Genomic DNA, 23,504 nt, shown 5'->3' with positions numbered 1-23,504 from the left:
AGCCACTGTGCCCAGCCAAAACTTTTATACTTATTACTGAACTGCCTTTCGGAGTGGTGGTATCAATTTACACTCACTCTAAAACTACTAATTCTGGGTTCTTTTTTTTTTTTTTAAACCTTTGATAATCTGATTGGTGCATAATGATGACTCAAATTTGTTCAAATTTGCATTTCTCTGCACGATTTAGTTTATTTTCATGTATTGGTCACCTTTATTTCTTTCTTATTTATTTGTTCCTTTTTATTTTTTGTAAAGACGGGGTCTCACTTTGTTGACCAGACTGATCTCTTTTATTTTTTTCTATAAATTATCTGTCAACATCTTTTGACCACGTTGATGTTATGCTGTTAGAGCTTTCCATATATTTATTTGTGTAATCCTCACAAGAATTCTTTTAGGTGGGTATATTTGTTCTACTTACAGTTGAGGAAACTGAGATGTGACTAAGTAACTTGCCCAAGATTACATAGCTAGTGTATAGTAAATCTAGGAATCAAATTCAGATTTCCCTTACTGATTCTTAGTAAGAGCAGCTAGGTTTAGTTGACCTTTTAAATAACATTGTGGAGCTAATTTATATTCTTAGTAATGTTGTGAAGCTGTTTGTTTCTCAGAAATTATTTAAGTTTCTAAATCTTAAAGGAAAGATATTTTACTAATGTATGTGAATTTTGGTCCTAGCATTTTAGGCTGCTGTTTGTAGAATTGAGCTTTCTGTCCTCCAAACTTCATGTAGTCTAAAATGAATGAAGGAAAACATAGATTCTTAGATTTTCTAAGAGTGTATTTTTGGAGATTTCATATTCAATCATATTAAAATTTTTATCTTTTGAAAATGATATTCTTGAGTACATACTAGTATCACTTCAAGAGTTTTATAATCATGTTAATGAAGTACATATAATCATGCTTTTTGTGGATTTTGACCTATTATTCCAATTTCTAGTCTGCCAACATTGTTTTGACTCTTCAAATTTTAGAAGTGAGTGATCTAGGGTCTCCATTCCACACTTTACAGGTTAGGAATCTTAGAGAGGTTCAATAATTAAGTAGTGGCAAATACTGTGGTCCAACCTTAAAAGCAGTTATAATTTCATTTGGATCATTTGGGTGTTGGCTTGATTGGAGGCAAAGGTTTGTTAAGCCTTCTCAACTTAATGAATTCCTCCATTTACCTTTATATCCCTAATGTAACTCTGTATAACTCTGTGTCTAGAATATGGTAAGTACTTGATACATGCCTGTTGAATTGACTTCACTTCTATTTTTTATCCAGTATATTTTAACCTCTTTCAGGCTATCTACTCTCCCTTTTTGCATGGTTTTTTTTCTTTGGGAGGCAGAGTGTTGCTCTGTCGCCCAGGCTGGAGTAACCCTGGTATGTATGAGGGAAGGTCCAAAAGGGTACTGAGCACAGAAGCATAGGACTCCCTGTGGAGTCATTCTCCATTTCCTGTTCCCCCAACTCCCATTACCCCCTATCCTACTTTCTCTCTCTATGGATTTGCCTATGTTGGACATTGCGTGTAAGTGGAATTATACAATATATGGTTTTTTGTGACTGGCTTGTGTCATGTAACATAATGCTTTCCAAGTTCATCCCTGTTGCAGCATGTATTACAACTTCATTTTATTTTCTTTTTCTTTCTTTTCTTTTTTTTTTTTGAGATGGAGTCTTGCTGTGTTACCCAGGCTGGAATGCAGTGGTAGGATCTTGGCTCACTGCAACCTCCGCCTCCTGGATTCAAGTAATTCTCCTGCCTCAGCTTCCTGAGTAGCTGGGATTACAGGCGCGTGCCACCATGCCCGGCTAATTTTTGTATTTTTAGTAGAGATGGGGTTAGGCTGATCTCGAACTTTTGGCCTCGTGATCCACCTGCCTCAGCCTCCCAAAGTGCCGGGATTACAAGCGTGAGCCACCGCGCCCAGCCCTCATTTCATTTTCTTACCAAATAATATTTCATTGTATGAGTATGTCATATTTTGTTTATCCATTTATTATTTGATGAACACTTGAATAATTATGAATAATGCTGCTGTGAACATTCATGTACAAAACCTACATACGTGTAGGTTTTTTTATGGACATATGTTTGTAGTTCTCTTGTGTATATAACTAGGAATGGAATTGCTGGGTGACATAACTCTGTTTAACTTATTGAGGAACTGCCAAAATGTTTTCTAAAGTGGCTGCAATGTTTTGCAATCCCACTGGCATTGTGTAAGGGTTCCAGTTTCCCCACATCCTTACAAACACTTATTAGGTTTTTTTGTTTTGTTTTGTTTGTTTGTTTGTTTTTTAGCCATTCTAGTGAGTGCGAAGTGCCATCTCATTGTGGTTTTGATTTGCATTTCTCTGATGACTAATGATATTAAGCATCTTTTCTTATGCTTATTGGCCATTTGTGTATCTTTTTTTGATAAAATGTCTATTCAGACCCTTTGCCCATTTTAAAATTGTGCTGTGTGTGTGTGTGTGTGTGTGTGTGTGTGTGTGTCTGTCAGTCTCTCCATCTGTCAGGGTCTGGGTCTCACTGTGTCATCCTGGGTAGAGTGCAGTGGCACATCATGGCTCACTGTAGGCTCAACCTCCCAGGCTCTAGGGATCTTCCCCCTCAGCCACCCGAGTAGCTGGGACTATGGGCACATGCCAACACGCCCAGCCAATTTTTATATTTTTTTGTAGATAAGGGATTTTGCCGTGTTACCCAGGCTGGTCTTGAACTCTTGGGCTCAAGCGATCTACCTACCTTGGCCTCCCAAAGTGCTAGGATTATGGATGTGAGCCACCTGTGCCTGGCTGTGTTGTTTTTAATTATTGAGTAGTTATAAGAGTTTTTTAAAAATATATTTTGGATACAACTGTCTTCAGATATATGATATACAAATATTTTCTCCCATTCTGTAGGTTGTCTTTTCACTTTCTTAATAGTGTCCTTTGAAGGACAAAAGTCCACGTTATCTACTTTTCCTTTGATTGCTTGTGCTTTTGATGCCATATCTAAGTAAACATTGCCTAATCCAAGGTCAAGAAGATTTACGCCTTTATTTTCTCCCAGGAATTTTACGTTTTTAGCTCTTATGTTTGGGTCATTGATTCATTCTTAGTTCCTTTTTGTGTATGGTGTGAGGTAGGGGTCCAGTTTCCTACTTTTACATGTGGATATTCAGTTGTTCCAGCACCTTTTGTTGAAAAGATATTCTTTCCCTATTGAATTGTTTTGACACCCTTGTCAAATATCATTTGACTATACATGTAAGCAAGGGTTTGTTTCTTGAATCTCAATTCTATTCTGTTGATCTAAAGGTCTAGCATTAAGCCATGCTACTCTGCTTTGATTACTGTAGCTTTGTAGTAAATTGAAATCAGAAAGTGTGAACCTTCCAACTTTATTCTTCCTTTTCAAGATTATTTTGGCAATTCTGGCCAAAATAATCCAAAATTTAACTTTTCTTGCTATTTTATCTGAAATTACTTTCTTCAAGGTCACTTATAATCTTTGGCCCAATTTAGTTATACCCCACCCCTAATTTTTTAGTCCTTTTTCAGTTTTCTAGAAAACTATCTCCTTTCCCACTTTCTGGTCCTCTTTGTGATATTTTGCCCTCATAATATTTCTTTTTATTTTCCAGCAGGTAGTGAGCACTTCTCATGTTCTTCTAAGCACCCTATTAATCTCTGGAAAAGAAAATTCCAATTAAACACAATCCTCATTCTCATGTTGCTTAGGATAAATAATATTAAGAGAGAGGCAGGTACATTCATGCTAATCTCTGTCTTTCATAAAGGAGAATCTGATTTTTGTTTTTGTTTTGGTTTTGGTAATGCATGTTGGCTCAAGTGTTTTTAAACTTGAAAATAATAGTTTAAAAGCGTGTGCTTATGTTAAAATAATTGTAAAATATAAAAGCAAGCACTATCTATATGGAAAAATTCAATACAAATGAATTGCAAGAACAGCAGAAATCTAGCTCTAAAAAGTGTTAAAAGCATGCCTATGCATAATAATAATAAAATATATGAGTAGTTTAATATATCTTTTATTTATTGTTCACTTTCACTCATTTATTGATTTATCCAAAATAAATGTATTGAGTATTGTGTGTGCTTTTCCAAAAACAAATTCTCCAATTATTCAGCACCAACTTTGTCTCAACAATTTAATTCCATTCTGACAGTAACTGTTCAAAGTTATTGTAGACCCCACAGTTTAAGGTCTCAGTCCCATAATACTGTCCCCACTTCAGTTGCCAGCCACCAATAGGGTCTCTCGGTTACTCACATTTCTGACAGGCTGAAACTAATCAGAGGTTCCCACAACCCCCTTCAGTTTCAGTTATTTGCTAGAATGACTCATTGAGCTCAGGAAAGTGCTATACTTACAGTTTATTATAACAGATAACAAATGAGCATCCAGTTGGTGAGGTATATAAGGCAATGTGTAATAGGATCCTGAGCATAGGAGCCTCTGTCCCCGTGGAGTCAGGGTGTGCTACCCTCTCAGCACATGGATCTGTTTACCAACTTGGAAACTCTACAAATCCCATAATTTAGTGGTTTTTATGGGGGTTTAATTACATAGGCATGCTTGATGAAAACTGGTGCTGTGGTTTGAATGTCCCTTCCAAAAATCATGTTGAAACTTGATGTTGCCATTGTCACAGTATTCAGAGGTGCAGCCTTGAAGATGTGATTAGGCCACAAGGGCTCCACCCTTATGAAGGGATTAATGCACTTACCTGGGAAGTGGGTTTGTTATCTTGGGAGTAGGCTCCTGATCAAGAGATGGATTTGACAGATATCCTCTCTTTATCTCGGGCACTCCCTTGCCCTTCCGTCCTGTTATGATGGAGCATGGAGGCCATCACAAGATGTCAGTGCCATGCTCTTGGGCTTCCCAGCCTCCAGAACTGTGAGCAAAATAAACTGCTAGTATTTATAAACTACCCATTCTGTGCCATTCTGTTATAGCAGCAGAATAGGGACTAAGACAATTGGCCATTAGCAATTGAACTCAGCCCCTTTCCCCTCTTCTGGAGGTCAGGGAGTAGGGCTGAAAGCTCTAACTCCCTAATCATGTGGTTGGTTTTTCTGCAGAGCAGACCCATGATGATGCTGTCTAGCTCTCCCCACCCCATAAGTCATCTGTTTAGCATAAGAGACAGCAAATTCCAGAGTTTTTAGGTTTCTGTACCAGTAACTAGGGGTAAAGATCAAATATTTATTACTACACCACAGCATCTACTACATATTATAGGGAAGAAAAAATGCCTTTCTTTCTACACATCCTAGATTCATGGCTAAGCTTCCCGCACATGCTGTTTCTCAGATTTCTTTAGCTTAAAATATTCAGTATGTCACAGTGTCATGTTTTTTGGGAGAGCATTTCCTGAACCCCATCAGTATCAGACATAATCCTGGCTTTTATGAAATTTGAAGACAGAAAACAAATTGATAAAAAGAAAATCCTGGCTGAGCGTGGTGGCTCATGCCTATAATCCCAGCACTTTGGTAGGCCAAGGTGGGTGGTTCACTTGCAGTCAGGAATTCAAGACCAGCCTAGTCAACATGGTGAAACCTCATCTCTATTAAAAATACAAAAATTAGTCAGGCATGGTGGCAGGCACCTGTAACCCCAGCTACTTGGGAGTGTGAGGCAGGAAAATCTCTTGAACCCAGGAGGAGGAGGTTACAGTGAGCTGAGATTGTGCCGCTGCACTCCAGCCTGGGCAACAGAGTGAGTCTCCATCTCAAAAAAACAAAAAAAGAAAATGCTAACAATAGGGGATAAATTATTCAATGATAAAGATATGCACAGCATCTTATGGAATATTAGGATTACCATACTTATCCAACCTGCAGGGAGTGCGATGAGGTACAACTAGAGTTGGAAGGGAGAGGTCAGAGGTTAAAAAGTATTTCTGGAGAAGGTTGCTTTTTGCTTGACAAGTGGAAATAAGACAGAGACAGAGAAAGGGTGGAAAATGTGCTGGGATATAAATGGCAGGAAAAGGTCAGTCAAGGTGAGGTCACTGTCTTCTCAGGGTGATATATAGGAAAGATTTTCTAATTGAGTATTACTTACACTTTTTATATCCTGTCTTCTTCTATATTGTGAAATCCTATTAAAAATACTGTCAGGAGGCTGGGTGCAGTGGCTCACGCCTGTAATCCTAGCACTTTGGGAGGCCGAGGTGGGCGGATCACGAGGTCAGGAGTTCGAGACCAGCCTGGCCAACAGTGAAACCTTGTCTCTACTAAAAATACAAAAATTAGCCAGGCATGGTGGCGTGCACCTGTAGTCCCAACTACTCGGGAGGCTGAGGCAAGAGAATCTCTTGAACCCAGGAAGTAGAGATTGCAGTGAGCTGAAATTGCACCACTGCACCCCAGCCTGGGCCACAGACTCTGTCTCCAAAAAAAAAAAAAAAAAAAATTTAATGAAATTCTGTTTTCTAAAGTGAAATTGGTTTCTAAGTAAGAGCATTCTAAGTTTTAAGTTTTAAACCATAGATAAGAATCTTTATTCTCCTTACACTGGTATGTACCTCAGAGGAAGGTGAGGCATAGATAATATATACAACTTAGTTTAACACATGTATATTGAAAACGTACTATGTATCAGAGACTGTGCACAGACTTATTTCATCATGGATTTTTTTTTGTATTTTAATCTATTGACCTGGCTTACTTGAATTAAGGTAGACAACAATAAAAATGATCTCACAGGTGAATTAACTGCTGAAAATGACCTAATTTTCATTTATGTACTTTTTTTTTTTTTATGAGACAGGCTCTTGCTCTGTCAACCAGGCTGGAGTGCACTGGGGTGGTCATAGCTCACTGCTGTCTCAAACTCCTGGGCTCCAGCATTCCTATCACCTCAGCCTCCTAAGGTGCTGGGATTACAGGTGTGTGCTACCGCATCTGGCTACATTTTTGAAATACTATGACAAGAAAAAAGTTAGAAAAGTGAAATCATTTTTGAATTTTGAATCTAAAAAGTACATTTTTAAAGTTTAAATATCTTATATGTTACTTTGTAAAATCCTAAATCTACCAACTTTTAAAAAAATGCAAATATTATATTTGTATCTTTTTATACTTTTTCTGCTTAATATTAGAAAACTTGCTGGGGAGTTGGGTAATTATAGAAGTTTAGCATTAAATTTGTTTCTTATTTTTATTAAAAATTTTTTGCCTGTCTTGCCTAGATATGATAAGAAAAGGAAGAACAGAATCTGCACGTGTTGCAAAAGTTGATATTCTTTGAATTGCTCCCCAAACAATCATTGTTTCATCTTAAATAGCTCATGTCATAATTTTTTCAGAGACTGTGGGTAGCCATTCTCTTTGATTAATTCTGTCTTTTATGCTTGTTTAATTCACTAGCAGTTTGAGAACAATAATCTATTTTTCATTTAAATCTTTTTTGGTTGTTTTGAGAACAACGCTGAGTGGTGTAAATATGTAATGCTTATGTTTCATTTATAATAGAGATATATGTTGAAATTGTAAGTCAAGGCATAATTTGTTATGGAATGGATCACATCTATTAACTGTTATTTAGTAAATGCTGCCAGTGCATCAATAAATAGAAAAAAAAGATCATTTCAAGTAATCTAGTGTCACGAAAACCCTAATATGAGGGAAAACTTGTAAATAGTATAATAAAACTCATGTACTAAGATAGTAGTGAATTAAAATTTATACCTAATCAAATTTAGATATTCAAGTGATTAAGTTTGACAACTTTTCATGACCTTGTCCTCTTCTCCCAGTATTATTGTTGTAAATTCAGCTCTTAAGAATCACAATTAGGAAACTCAGAAGTGTTATTTTCACTTTAGCTACTAATTGAATCTGATTAATTAGTTTGAGCATATATCAGTATCTTCTATTCCTATAACTTTAAAGAAACATATTGCCCGTTCAGTCCAGAGTAATTCAGGCACTGTCAATCCAGGCAACCATCTTAGCTAACACTGTTGAAAGAGAATAAAACTAGTATCACTTTTAAAGTTCCGAAATAAAAGAGCTTTTTTTTTTTTTTTAACTTTTCAGTCTGCATGAACTCCTTTCTCATGAATGAGAACTTAAGAACTCATTTAAATAATTTATAGTTAAATACATATAAATACAAATTTAATCATTTTCAGCAGTTGATTCATCTGATAATTTTTTTGTTCCATGCCTTAATCCAGTCATGATGAAAAAATTACATGCTTTTTCTTTTTCAAGCTATAATCTATTGATTTTCAATAGTTTTTGTTGAAAGGCTGCATGCTGCTTTAATATCTACCTTTTTCTGATTATTTGACAATTGCAAGTTTTTGTTGAATGTTAACAATATGTTTTTCTATGGACATCAGCTGTTCATTAGCTAGGCAATACATCTGATGGGTGAGGAGGAAGAGAATTCACCAGAGACAGACCAAGGAATGGAGAGTGACTGCTTAATTGGTATGTTGTTTCTTTTGGGAATGATAAAATGTTCCAGAATTAGATAGTGGTTATGGTTGCACAACATTGTGAATGTACTAAAACCACTGAATTGTACACTTTCCAAAGATTAAAATGGTGAGTTTTATCTCAAAAAAATTTATTGTGATTTTTATGTTTATTTATTTTTAGTTTTTTGAGACCGAATCTCACTCTTTCCCCAGGCTGGAGTGCAGTGGCACAATCTTGGCTCACGGCAACCTCCGCCTCCCAGGTTCAAGCGATTCTCCTGCCTCAGCCTCCAGAGTAGCTGGGACTACAGGTGCGTGCCACCATGCCCAGCTAATTTTTGTATTTTTAGTAGAGATGGGGTTTCACCATGTTGGTCAGGATGGTCTCGATCTCTTGACCTCGTGATCTGCCCGCTGTGGCCTCCTGAAGTGCTGTGATTACAGGCGTGAGCCACCACGCCCAGCCTGATTTTTAAATTGTAGTATTTTAGGGAGGAATACCTGAAACATGTGGAATACTGCTACTCTGGATATTGCAAACTCATCCTGGAATTAAAATAATGTGCAACATTCTCAAACCCTCTTATTTTAGCTAAAATGCCCAAGAAATATGCCATTGACGAACTCTGAAAGATGTTAAAGAAATAGTCCTACAAAACACATTAAATTTATTGCTGGAGTATCTTTGACAATTCAGTAGAATGATTTACGTCAGGTCTCAGTAACAAAAACTGTGCTTCTTTCAAGAAACTGATTTATTTTTACCTTATGAGTACTGTAAGTGATATAAACAAATAGAAGCTGTATATGACAGCCATTTCTTCTTTGCACTGATGAACAGGAAACTAAAAGCCATGTATTTATAGGTCCCCCCCAGTAACAAAGGTTACAGGGTCTTGTTGAATGAATTTTTTTCTTTTTTTCTTTGAGACTGGGTCTCACTCTGTTGCCCAGGCTGGAGTGCAGTGGTGTGATCTCAGCTCACTGCAACCTCTGCTTCCCAGGTTCAAGCGATTCTCCTGCGTCAGCCTCCTGAGTAGCTGGGACTACAGGTGCACACCACCATGCCTGGCTAATTTTTGTATTTTTAGTAGAAACAAGGTCTCATCATGTTGGCCAGGATGGTCTGAAACTCCTGACCTCAGGTGATCACTTGCCTCAGCTTCCCAAAGTGCTGGGATTATAGGTGTGAGCCATCACACCCGGCCCCTGAATGCATTTTTAATTCCACCCTTATTCTTAACCTCATCTTATTTTTCTTTCTCCATTTCCTTAGTTTGCATTTAACCTGTATATTATGTACCTTAGTATATAACCTCTCACATCTTATTTTAGAACAGTAAAGGATATAAAATTACAAAAGGTTTAAAAAGATCTTATAATTAGAGCGGGAAAAGTTAAAAATGCAAATGTGTGAGTAACTTATCTATATTAATTTACACAAATATGTAATTAGTAGTCTTTATAACTTTCAAATTCTTAACTTTTTTAAGGAGGCAAGAGAACAAGTGGCAAATAGTTAAATAAGCAAAGGGAAGGGAACTCTGGAGATGATGAAAATTTATGTAAATGATTGATATGTGAATGGCCTCCTGTTGTAAGGTGGCGAATTATAGAATTCAGGGATACTGAAAATTCAAAAATGGAAATGGGCCAATACTGCAGAGGGAGAAGGGGAAGCGCAGTGGAGATGTTTTCTTAAATTGCTGGCTTTGCTTTTTGTCTAAGGTTGATTCAGTCTAAATCTAACTGTGATTAATCAAATCAAAGGCTGTACGTGACATTTTTACACTGTGCAACTGCATGTATATAGCTTAGAAGGACATTGCTGTCACATCATAAGATATGTCAACATTGCCAAGCACGGTGGGTCACACGTGTAATCCCAGCACTTTGGGAGGCTGAGGCAGGTGGATAACCTGAGGTCAGGAGTTCGAAACCAGCCTGACCAACATGGAGAAACCCCGTCTCTACTAAAAATACAAAATTAGCCAGACGTGGTGGTGCATGCCTGTAATCTCAGCTACTCGGGAGGCTGAGGCAGGAGAATTGCTTGAACCTGGGAGGCGGAGGTTGCTGTGAGCCCAGATCGAGCCATTGCACTCCAGCCTGGGCAACAAGAGTGAAACTCCTTCTCAAAAACAAAAAAGTCAACATTGCTTTATGTAATATTTTTAACATGGCAGCCTATTACCAAATAGTATTGTTTCTAAATGATTTTTTAATTATCTATTTGTTGTATTTCCCTTCATGATTTTCAATATAGTTTCCATATAATCCTTCAATTAGTTTCATGTCTTATGTTTATTACCTTTGTATTTCCAGCAGCAAGGACAGATACAAGCTTTCTTTCTTTTTCTTTTTTTTTTCTTTTTTTTTTTTGAGACGGGAGTCTCGCTCTGTTGCCCAGGCTGGAATGCAGTGGCGCAATCTCAGCTCACTGCAACCTCACCCGCCCGGGTTCAAGCAATTCTCCTGCCTCAGCCTCTGAAGTAGCTGGGACTATGGGCATGCACCACAACACCTGGCTAATTTGTGTATTTTTTGTAAAGACGGGATTTCACCATATTGGTCAGGCTGGTCTTGAGCTCCTGACCTCGTGATCCCCCCCGCCTTGGCCTCCCAAAGTGCTGGGATTACAGGTGTGACCCACCGTGCCTGGCCTTAAGCATTTACTTGATGCTTAGTAATCACTGATTTTGCTTCTGCAATTTTTGCCATCGTTTTTTCTCTCTCTAGATCATCTCATCAGCATATGTGTTATACTGTCTCCCATTTTAATACAAAAATAACTTTGAAGACTCCACTCCCCCTCCAGGTATAGTACCATTTCTTTACCACCCTTCAGAGCAAAACTCCATCAGAGTTGTCCATATATGCTGCTTTCATATCCTCATCTCACTTTCTCTGCTTTTTACTATAGTCATTCTTTTGTCCTTACCACTTCACTGACAACATTCTTGTCACGGACACCAGTGAAATTTGTCTTGAGGCCGGCATGGTGGCTCACGCCTGTAATCCCAGCACTTTGGGAGGCCAAGGCAGGCAGATCATCTGAGGTCAGGAGTTTGAGACCAGCCTGGCCAACATGGTGAAACCCCGTCTCTACTAAAATTACAAAAATTAGCTGATTGTGGTGGCGCACACCTCTAATCCCAGCTACTCGGGAGGCTGAGGTGGGAGAATCACTTGAACCCATGAGGCGAAGGTTGCAGTGAGCCAAGATCGTACCACTTCACTCCAGCCTGGGTGACAGAGTGAGACTCTGCCTCAAAAAATAAAGTAATTTATCTTGCTAAATCCAGTGGTCATTTCTCAGTCCTCATGTTGTTTTCCCGGCAGCATTTGTCTCAATTTGTCATGTTGTCTTTCCTGAAACTCTTTACTTGAGTACTTAACTTTTTCAAGATCACACTCTTGGTTCCTTACTACTATTACCACTACCACCACCAGCAATCTTACTCCTATCCCATTGTTCTTTATCTCAAAATTTGGCAGTGTCATTTACCCAGTTGATCTGACCAAAACCTTGGAATCATCCTTAATTATTCTGTTTTTTTCATGTTTAGTCATCAGCAATCAAATATCAAAAATAATCACTTTTTTCACCACCAATATGGCTACCGTGATAGTCTTCTTATTTCTACCTGAGTTATTACAGTTGCTCAACTGGTCACTGTGTTTTGATTCTCCTTTCTCTCCCATATCCCCAAGATCATTCCATATACAGTGGCTAGAGTGTTGTTGTTTTTTTAAAGCAAATCACATCATTCACTTAGTCATAACATCCCATATGGCTTTCAGCACATGTGGAATAACATCTAGAGTATTTACTGTTGCTTTCCAGGCCCTCTGTGGTCTCTGCCTTGCTCTCCTACCCCCTATCTTACTCTGCACTAGCCCTGGGCATTCTTGTCATTTTTTGAAAACACCAGGCCTTCTCAACTCAGTGCCTTGGCACTTCTGTTCTATCTGGAGTGTTCCTTTTTACTTCATTCTCAGGGTAATTATCTTCTCAGAGATACCTCCTTGCCGTCATTTCATCTCCTTACGCTTCAGTGTAGTACTTATCACTTTAAGAAGGATAGTTTGCAAAAATGATTTTGTAGGTCTGTACTGCTAAAATGTAAATTCTATGAAGCGGAGACTTTTGTCTTGTTCAGTGCTATACTCGTAGGTCTAACACAGTACCTGCCACATAGAAATCATTTGATAAATATTTACTGAATGAACAAAAGAATTATTCGATTCATGTCTTAATGAGTGAATCAGAAAATGTTAAAATTGGCTTGTGATTCATATTCTGATTTTCACACTTATGATTTTATTGTGGTAAAATATACATAACATTAAATTTACCATTTTAGCCATTTTAAAGTGTATTCAGTGGCATTAAGTATATTCATTCATATTGTTGTACAACCATTACTTTTTTTCATCTTCCAAAACTGAAACTCTGTACCCATTAAATAATAACTTCCACTCCTCCTTCCCCTAGTCCCTGGCAATTATCATTTTACTTTCTGTCTCTATGAATTTGACTATTCTGGGTACCACATATGTGTAGAATCATATTGTATTTGTCCTTTTGTGACTGGCTTATTTTACTTAGCATATAATGTCTTTAAGGTTCATTCATGTTGTTGCTGTTAAATATTTTTAAGTGGCATTTTTTCACCAAGTACTATAAATTAATTGTATGTATGCCTTACACTCCTCTTTCATCAGTGACCCTCAAAAAATGTTATAAACGTAATTAACTAAACTTCACAATATCCCTTGTGAAGTCGATAATTATGGTATTGCAAACTGAAGAAACACTGATAGGTTGCCTAAGGTACATAATGAATATATACCAAAATTCTGAGTAAGGACCAGGATTATGTAGTCCCTGTTGAAAACATTTGACCAAATTTTTTGTTTGTGATGAAATTATTCTATGTTCTAGGAAAAACCAAGAGCAGTAATCATTTAATTTCTCTAAATATTCATAGCAATGTTCTTTGAATAAAAACAGTAAAATACAAATTTTCTGAAACTTAGTGTTTATTAGTCATGATAACTGTAGTTATTTGACCTAACTAAATATTTCTTTGACCTCTATATTATTAGATTGCATGATTACTTTTCCAGTCTTCACAGCCATAGTCTGAAATTGATTTTTGAAGGTGTGGGTTGGAATAGCATCATGTCTGTTCTTTAGCTATGGTGCTTGAAAACTTTATGAAACTGTTACCTTATGTTTGTCTTGATTGCTGGCTTATTTGAGTGATTTTTTTAAAAAAGCAACCTTGTGAGGGTCAAATTATCTGTCAATTTGGCATTTGTGGACAGGACCAAAATGGACTCTCATTTTGGTATAAAAAACTAAAAATTTCTATAATCAGGCAATGTGCTTTAACTTAATTCCTAAAGGTTTAACCCAAAGCTCACTGCGGGTTGCTACAATTTGAATTGAATTCCCTAAAAACTTGTAGTTAGATAAATAAAATTATATATAACTAAAGCAACACATAATTTTTCTCAAATGAAACTTCATTGTATTACTTCACCCAAGTGATTGGTTCACTTTTGGATATTGTGTATATACATTAACCTCAAGAATGTTTCAATAGCAGTTGGCAGTGCTACTACCTCCTTCCTCTACTGGAAGCCCATTTGTGGCTCTAAAATGGAAACTTGAGAGGGAATGAGTAAAGATGTTGAGAAGTGCTAACCAGTGTTGAAAGAATAGAGTGGTAAAGTGTGGAAAAACAGGCAGCTTGTGTGTGTGTGTGTTTTTTAAATTTACCAAGTCTAATAGCCAGTTATGCTTTGTTTCCATGGTTTTTTATCACCAGCAAAACAATGAAGTTGTCATCTCATCTCTCGCTAAACTTCATGTAATAAGGCTTTTGTTAGCTGTCTGAAAATTTTGTGATTCAACCTATGGGAATTATACCTTTTTTTAGAGAAGTTTCAGTCACACAGAACAATAAAGACAAGTGATGCAAATGAAGGATGTAATGCATTTTGGTGGAATGCCAGTTTTTCCAGAAAGGATGGTGTAATTATTGATACCTCTTAGTAATTTATGGAAATGTAAATTTAGTTTTAGTCATAATAGTACATGAGAAAACAAAGTAAAGCAATTGTGCCCAGCTGACCAAAGTAAAGCAAATTGCAGCTTTTAAATACCAAGCAATAATGATGCAATCTGAAGAGGTTTAAAACTCAGTTCTCCAAAACCCAAGATTCGTTTCCCACATAAGCTCTATTATACATTAAAGATTCTGTGGTAAAATAAACCTGTTTCCCCAAACATAAACTTGAAAGACATTTGAAGATATAAGAATTCCTCTCCTCCCAATTTGGAGCAGTTTTATTGAAATGTACATATCCTACCAAATAGAATTGAGGTTTTCTTTTTCCAGTTATAAAAAATGGAGAAAATAATTTTTCAAATATTTAGGAGCACCATTTACAGTTCAGTCCAGGTATGGTTTCTGAAATACATAGTAGTACCATCTGATATGGTAGCCATAAGCCACATGTGGCTATTTACATTTGAATAATTAAAACTAAATAATATTTAAAAGTTGGTTCCTTAGTAACACCAGCCATATTACAAGTGCTCAGTAGCCACATTTGGTTATAGGCTACTGTCTTAGTCTATTTTGTGTTGCTATAAAGGAATACTTAAAGCTGTGTAGTTTATAAAGAAAAGAGATTTATTAAGCTAACTTCTGCAGGCTGTACAAGAGGCATGGTGCTGTCATCAGCTCAGCTTCTGGTGAGGGCTGCATCAAAATATGGTGGAGAAGGTCAAAGGGGAAGCTGGCATGGGTGAGAGGGACCAAACTCAAAGGTGTCTTGGCTTTATAACAACTCATTCTCACAGGAACTAATCCATTCCCTAGAGAACCAATCAAGTCTTCGAGCAAGAACTCACTCATTACTGCCAGAACAGCACCAGGCCATTCATGAGGGATCCACCCCCATGACCCAAACACCATACCTTATGTCCCACTTTCCTGCAATATCACACTGGGGATAAAATTTCAACATGAGATTTGGTGGGTAGAAACAAACCATATCCAAATAATAGCAGGTATATATTGGACAGCATAGACACTGAACATTCCCATCATTGCAGAAAGTTCTGTTGCACAACACTGGATAGATCACATTGTCACCAGTTTCCCAGTATATAGTTTTCTATTATTTTCAAGTATCCTCCACTCCTGCCAAAAAAGTATTGCTTATATCCTAAGTCTGTGATTTTTTTCCGTACTGAATAATAATCTTCAAATTTAAGAAGTCAGTATTTGAAATGATTAGCAAGTTAGGGTTTTAGCCGGGTGCGGTGGCTCATGCCTGTAATCCCAGCACTTTGGGAGGCCAAGGCGGGTGGATCATGAGGTCAGGAGTTCGCGACCAGCTTTGGCCAAGATGGTGAAATCCCGTCTCTACTAAAAGTACAAAAATTAGCTGGGCGTGGTGGTGGGCGCCTGTAGTCCTAGCTACTCAGGAGGCTGAGGCAGAGATCGCACCACTGCACTCTAGCCTGGGTGACAGAGCAAGACTCCGTCTCAAAAAAAAAAAAAAAAAAGTTGTTTTATAAACCTTAAAAATAAATGCCAAAATATGTACAGTTGACACTTTAAAAAGAGAATGACAGTCCTTAACTTCTCCATGTCCATGGTCCATAATCCAAGATAACAACACTGATACAGTCTACAAATAGCGCATGATTTGTGAGATTATTTTTCACATGTAAATTTTGAAAATAATTTTTTTATTGTATAACCATACCTTGAAAAGAGCATAGAGCACACACAAAATCAAACTGATATATAAATGATTAAATATTTTGTGATGATTACAGACAAATTTCAGGATTAATCAGCATTACTTCTGTGTTAAGATTGAGCAAAGTGAGAAAAAGCAGATAGGTATTCATTTATTTCATTGACCCTTTTTATTGAAGTAGGTATGGATAAATATCTTTAGTTTGTAGGTATGTAGTATAGTCAAGGAAAGGTTAAGACATGAGTATGTTAAAATTGAGTACATAAAGAAAGACTTTGTTTTGGGGCAGAGCATGAGGAAAAATAAAGATAGTACGTGCTGATTGCTGAAAAAATACTCATAGGATTGCATATCATGACTTAAAATTCTTTTCCCACATTGGTAGGTAGGTAACATTTGTAGATGTTTTCTGGGGGTTAATATTATTGAGATTTTTCTCTGTGCATATTTACTAAAACAGTGACTTGTAGAGAAATAGCATATAACCAATACATTAGTTGAATTATCTTTTCATAAAATGTAACATTACTTTTTATATGTGTAATTTGAATACGTTTCTTAGTTTTGAAATGATTTGAAAGAATTACCTTTTGCTTGTAAAAGCCACTTAGGATTTTTATGAGCAGCTTTAAGATTAGTCTGGCTTTATCCTCTAGTGTCATTTTAATTTCACGTATTTTTTTCCTCATGCAATTGCAAGTACCTAGTAAGTCATGTATAAAAATTGCTACCATGAGGAAGGAATGCCTTTACTAGTTTTTTATCCTATGAGCTTTAGTGCTTTAAGTAAACTGTATATTTTTAACTGTAGATCTATCCTTAATTAACTTATAATTTTTCCAAAAAATCAAAAGTAAAATGGAATTTATCTTTTATTTAGATATGCATAGTTTGAATGTGACTGTTTACAATAGTTTTAATACCTGTTTTGCATCACAGGGTTTTATAGAAGTAGTTTTTTCCTTCACTCAAGACTTCTTGTATTGACCCTGTTACCATCAAAAGACTATTTTTGCATTGATTAAAGTTGAGAGCTTAATGTTAGGCAAGTAGGTCCTTGAAAGCAGTTTTTTGGTTACAGAGAGAGTAATGTGTTTTATCTACGTGGCCACCTTCTTTTTTTTTTTAGACAGGGTTACTCCTTCACCCAAGATAGAGTGCAGTAGTACGATCAGAGCTCACTGCAGCCTTGACCTCCTTGGGCTTAGGTGATCCTCCTACCTCAGCCTCATGAGTAGCTGGGCGGGACTACAGGCGTGTGCCACTATGTCTTGCCAATTTTTCCATTTTTTGTAGAGATAGGGTTTCACCATATTGCCCAGGCTGGTTTTGAACTCATGGGCTCAAGCAATCTGCTTGCCTCAGCCTCCCAAAGTGCTGAGATTACAGGCGTGAACCACCCGCACCTGGCCTATGTAGCTACCTTCTGATCTAATTTGGTGTGATAGGGGTAGAGAAGGTTAGTTTAGAGAGAATGTTTCCTGTCTTATCTTCTTTTACCCATCTTAACACTTTTAACCCTCTAAAACTGTTTTGGAAATCTTTCTTCATGTGCCTTTATTCATTGTATTTTCTATGTCTCTACTTCTTGAACTTAAACAAAACAAAAAACCCTGCAATTCCACTTCTCTTATTTCCCATGGGCCCTACTTATAGGTCTCTGCCAAATTATGCTGGCTGTTCTGTTTTTTTCTTCATATTCCCTTGGTGAACTTGCCCACAGTCTTGGCTTGAACTGTACTTTTATATAACTGATTTTCAAATCTTGGACTATTCTAAATTTCTACCTGCTGGAGGTGGGCGCAGTGGCTCACGCCTGTAATCCCAGCACTTTGGAAGGCCGAGGTGGGCGGATCACCTGAAGTCAGGAGTTCAAGACCAGCCTGACCAACATGGAGAAACCCCATCTCTACTAAAAGTACAAAAAAAAAAAAGCCAGGCATGGTGGCCCATGCCTGTAATCCCAGCTACTCGGAAGGCTGAGGCGGGAGAATTGCTTGAACCTGGGAGGTGGAGGTTGCGGTGAGCCAAGATCGTACCATTGCACTCCAGCCTGGGCAACAAGAGCAAAACTCCATCTCAAAAAATAAATAAATAAATAAATTTCTACCTGCTGGTGGGAAGCATCTTCATTTGAATGGCCTGTGGTGACACTGGCCTACCCTATTGTTCTAAACAAAAGTCACCCCACCCTGCCACTTCAGATTTCTTTCATTATGTGAGTGAGAACCTTTGAAGTAATCTTTCACTCTTTTGCTATCCTTGTTCCTAATACTTAGTTTAGCATGAAGCCTTCTGGTTTCACCATTTAAGATTTGGGTTTCCCATTCCTTCTGCATTTCCTCTTCTTCACTATCCAGACCCTCAGTATCGTACACCTTTAATTCACTACCCCCGCTTTGCCATCACCCCCTGCCTTGCTTTTTTTTTTTAAGCTTCCCAAATGCTTCTTGCAGTGACTTAAAAACGTATACCAAGTTGTTATGGCATATTTTCTTTAAATAGAGAGTAATTCTTGAAGAGTTTTTATTTAAACTTTCTTTTGGATCCTTTGTAGCTCTTGACATAATGCTGGATGCAGTAGGAACTTGATAAATACTTGTTCACTCATTCATTCAGCAGCTAATTAGCTATTGGGTTCCAGGTACTAAACTTGTGCTCCAGTGATCTTCCTTCATGGAGTTAAAGCTAACAGCAGCCTCTGGTGGTAAAGGAAGGCCTCTCTGAGGAGGTGGCGTTTGTTATGAGACCCGATTGAAGTGAGAAAACCAGTCCTATGAAGATATGGAGAACAATTGCTCCAGGCAGAGGGAAGAGCAAGTGTCGAGGCCCTAAAGTGGAACAAATTTGATATGTTTGGAGATTATCAAAAGGGTGATTGTGACTGGAACATGGTAGAAGCAGGAAATGCAGTCAGGGCACCAGGTAACAGAGGGCCTAAGAGGTCATGATTAAGTATTGTGGGTTTTATTCTAAGAGCTGCTAAAGCCATTGTACAGTTTTGAGTAAGGGAATGATGTGATCTGATTAACTTGCTTTAAGAACAGAGGTAGGTACTTGAGACCGGGAGTTTGAGACCAGCCTGGGCAACATGGTGAGACCCCGTCTCTCAAAAAAAAAAAAAAAAATTAATTAGCCAGGTGTAGTGACACACACCTGTAGTCCCCAGCTACTCAGGAGGCTGAGGCAGGAAAAAAAAAAAAAAGAATAGAAGTAGGGAGGCTATAATGGTAATATAGGAGAGCCAGTAATCATGAACTAGTAAGGTAAAATTAAGGATAGAGTGAGGAAGAGTAGTTGGTAGGACGGACTAGGTGAAAGGTCTGAGGTAAAAGAGAAACCAGGAAAAATTTAGTTCTTTGTGCTTAGACAAGTTATGTATCATTTCTAAATTCTGTTTTCCTGGAGTCTATAATAAGGAATATCTCTTTCCTGCCCCTTTGAAGGAATTGTTATGAGGATCTGATGAAATAATACATGAAAGCCCATTATGAACCTTAAAATGCCATAACCATGCGTTACTTTTTGACACTAAACATTTAAGGGCTCATCTCAAATTAGACCTTGTTAATAAAGAAATTTCCAGGCTAGATCCGGTGGCTCATGCCTATAATCCCAGCACTTTGGGAGGTCAAAGTAGGTGGATCACTTGAGGCCAGGAGTTTGAGAACAGGCTGGCCAACATAGCGAAACACTCTCTCTACAAAAAATACAAAAAGTTAGCTGGGTGTGGTGGTGCACACTTGTCCCATCTGCACAGGAGGCTGAGGCACAAGAATCGCTTGAACCCAAGAGGCAGAGGTTGCAGTGAGCCAAGATCGCGCCACTGCACTCCAGCCTGGGTGAGAGTGAGACCCTGTCTCTAAAAAACAACAAAAAAATTCCAAAAATTAAGATTTCACAGGGATAAACTTGAAGCCATTTATAGCTTAGGAAATAGTTTTTTCTCTTCTAAATTCTTCCCAGTGATATTTTCAATCTTTTGATAATTTTGTCACTATTCCTAAATATTAGCATGTGGTAATGTCTCCAGTATTAAGTAGATGACATTTTGGTTCTAATCTGTACTGATAATCATAGACAGAAAAGTATTTATAAATAATACCTAATTGTCTTCAGTTTGTGACATATTTAAGACATTGTTTTTCTCTTCTGAGTACATAATTTGAAGACAAATAAAACTTGTAACCCAAATGTCCTACAGCTTATTTTTTAATATGTTATGTTCACCCTAGGGTGTTGGTGATTATAAACAAAAACATGATCTGCCATACTATAATAAATAATGATCTATAAATAAACTCCAGTCCTTTTATGCTTATTTTTGTCATACTGATTATATGGACCCTGATACTGTAGATTAATTTCAATATGACTTACAGCATCAAGAAAGACACAAATTTTAGACAAACTTCTTAGTTTCTGAAATTTCTTAAGTATGCTTCAGCTGATTGCTAATTCTTGTTTTCCTATTGCAGGTTTCCCAACAGTGATGTCACAAGATTGACCGCATTGATCACAGTAAGACCAAAATGATAGTTAAGCTTTTAAGGAAGTTTGGTTTTCTCTGAGAATGAGAATTGACTTAGAAAACATATATAATTTGAAATTATTTCTTTTGCTAGCCAGTTGAATGTTAACATTTTAAATGAATCATATCTTATACTTCTAGCTATTTAAATACTTTTAAAATATTACTTTAAAGGATTTAAAAAACATTTAAAATGAAAATTACTTTTAATTTACAACTGAAATTATAGGCCTAAATATACTAAATTATTTCAGTGTGAGTTAAATTCTGAACATCATCTTTTTTGAGTTTTTATTTTTACCAGAAAATGACAGAAAGGTTAAGGTGATTCCACATTAGGAAATATATATAAAAGTAAATTACTTGAGATTGTAATGAATTATTAAGGAAAGATTATGAAAATGTAGCCTTGGTAGGCTGGGCGTGGTGGCTCACACCTGTAATCCCAGCACTTTGGGAGGCCGAGGTGGGTGGATCACCTGAGGTCAGGAGTTCGAGACTAGCCTGGCCAACATTGCAAAACCCCGTCTCTACTAAAAATACAAAAATAGCTGGGCGTGGTGGCACACACCTGTAATCCCAGCTACTCGGGAGGCTGAAGCAGGAGAATCACTTGAACCCGGGAGGCGGAGGTTGCAGTGAGCTGAGATTGTGCCACTGCCCTCCAACCTGGGCAATAGAGAGACTCCGTCTCTAAAAAAAAAAAAAAAATATATATATATATATATATATACACACACACACACACACGCACACACACACACACACACACACCACATACACCACTTACCACATATATATAGCCTTGGTAGAGTTTTTAGGCATCTTGCTTAAATTTTTTATTGATATTTATAGGATTTGTAGAGTCTTCCAGATATGGAGAGTTTTTTGATAAAAGGATGGTTCTCTTAAGTAACTGATACTTTTTAATTTTATTTTAAGTGTTAATTTCTGTTGTGTGTAGGGACATATATTACCTAAAGAAAAACTTTTCCAGGACCTTAATCCACATTAGAAAATTCTAAGTGATAAAATCTGAATTACAATCATGAACTTTATATCATTTTTGAAAAATTCTCTTAAATAACAGATAAATAAATTTCTACGAAATTATTTACTCCATGATCCTGCTTCTTCAACTCTGTTTTAATTTAACTCATTAAATCCAGAAGCATTAATTATTAGAAGTATAAATTCACATATCAATAATGTTTGTATTTATGTTCAATTTTTTTTGGAAAACTGGTTCATTTGTTAAGTTTAACATTTTGCAGAAGCTAGAAATTTTATTTATTTTTAAAGGCTTTATCATCATAATTTTGTCTACTAATGCTTATAGAATATTTTATTCATTTTCCTAAGGCAGCATTTTAGCTTTCTTTGATTTGTAGCTCTTTCCTTGTTTGTTTTTTCTTAATTAGAACTTTATTGCCCTAACTGAATATTTTATAATAAAATATTGACATATTTCTATAGAAACCTTCTGTTTAGCATCTAGTGCTTTACAATCAAGGAAGTTAACATTAACATTAAATGAAACCTTTTTTAAAATTTAAAAATGCTGACTCCCACAGCTTATTTTTATTTAAAATTTTTTTTCCCACAGTTTATTTTTAGGGTAACATTAAGAGAGTAATTAATTGCAACTGATCTAAATCCAAGAATTTCAGGAAGAGAGGTGATATTTAATATTATTAGATGTTAAATATCAGTTAAAGAGTAAGAAGTGTTCATTTGAGAGGTTCATAAGTGACTGATATTAGAAACCTTAAGTTTGTTATAACACTGTTGTGAGGCTTTTGCTAGCCCTTTGAGTTAAGAAAAGAGGGTAGATTTCAACATTGATTCAGGTTCAGAGTGCTAGTGAGAGAGTAGTTCAAATATATGTTTACCATGTGGCTGGAATAAAATGAGGCCAGGAAAGGGCTGATTTATCCAAAGGAAGTAGAGAGGTCAGGAGACTAGTCATAGATACATAAACTTGTATAATGAGATGACATAGTAAGAACTAAAGGTAAAATGTTATGGTTAGAGAGGGAGATTATATTATGGGTTGTTTCAGAGCTGAAGTGTAGTAGCTATTAATATATTATGTAATATATACTTTATATATGTCTTAATCAAAATTTTCAGAAGTCAGGAGAATTTCTGTTTTTTTCTTTGATGTCACAATCCATATAAATGTCAAAACCTTTTAACTGATCTCCCTTCTTCCTGGCCATTATCAATTCCATTGAAACTTGTACACAACTCCCAGTTTAATCTGATTAAAGCATTGCTCGGTTCCTTTTATTTCTCTACTTGAAAACGTGTAGTGGCTTCTCATTTCCTATGTGATCAAATCCAGACCTTCTAACTTGGTATTTAAGATCCTTCCTCAGTTTGTCTTCAGCATATTTTCTTTTCTTTCTTTCTTTTTTTTTTTTTTTTTTGAGACAGAGTCTCACTCTGTTGCCCAGGCTGGAGTGCAGTGGTGCAATCTTGGCTCACTGCAGCCTCTGCCTCCTGGGTTCAGGCGATTCTCCTGCCTCAGCCTCCCAAGTAGCTGGGATTAGAAGCACGTGCCACTACGCCCAGCTAATTTTTGTATTTTTAGTAGAGACAGGGTTTTATCATGTTGGCCAGGCTGGCCTTGAACTCCTGACCTCAAGTGATCCACCCGCCTTGGCCTCTCAAAGTGCAGGGATTATAGGAGTGAGCAACTGTGCTCAGGCTGTCTTCAGCA

At 37.0% G+C, this 23,504-nt stretch overlaps 1 protein-coding gene across 13 annotated transcripts in view; it reads left to right on the top strand.

Moving 5' to 3' along the window:
• BAZ2B (bromodomain adjacent to zinc finger domain 2B) overlaps positions 1-23,504 on the top strand; it is a 395,277-nt gene that overhangs the window by 132,210 nt on the left and 239,563 nt on the right. For 8 of the 13 annotated variants that reach the window (XM_054548956.2, XM_054548959.2, XM_054548958.2 and 5 more), the window contains one exon: positions 20,727-20,769. The gene's annotated coding sequence lies outside the window, so the exon portion shown is untranslated. Of the gene's footprint in view, positions 1-6,823; positions 6,916-8,376; positions 8,468-8,670; positions 8,769-20,726; positions 20,770-23,504 lie in introns of those variants that run through there. The other 5 variants (XM_054548944.2, XM_054548936.2, XM_054548935.2 and 2 more) reach the window with 3 other exon arrangements.

The sequence above is a fragment of the Pongo abelii genome, chromosome 11, assembly GCF_028885655.2.
Source record: "Pongo abelii isolate AG06213 chromosome 11, NHGRI_mPonAbe1-v2.0_pri, whole genome shotgun sequence".
Taxonomy (NCBI): Eukaryota; Metazoa; Chordata; class Mammalia; order Primates; family Hominidae; genus Pongo; species Pongo abelii.
This window is presented reverse-complemented; position numbering and strand designations above follow the sequence as displayed.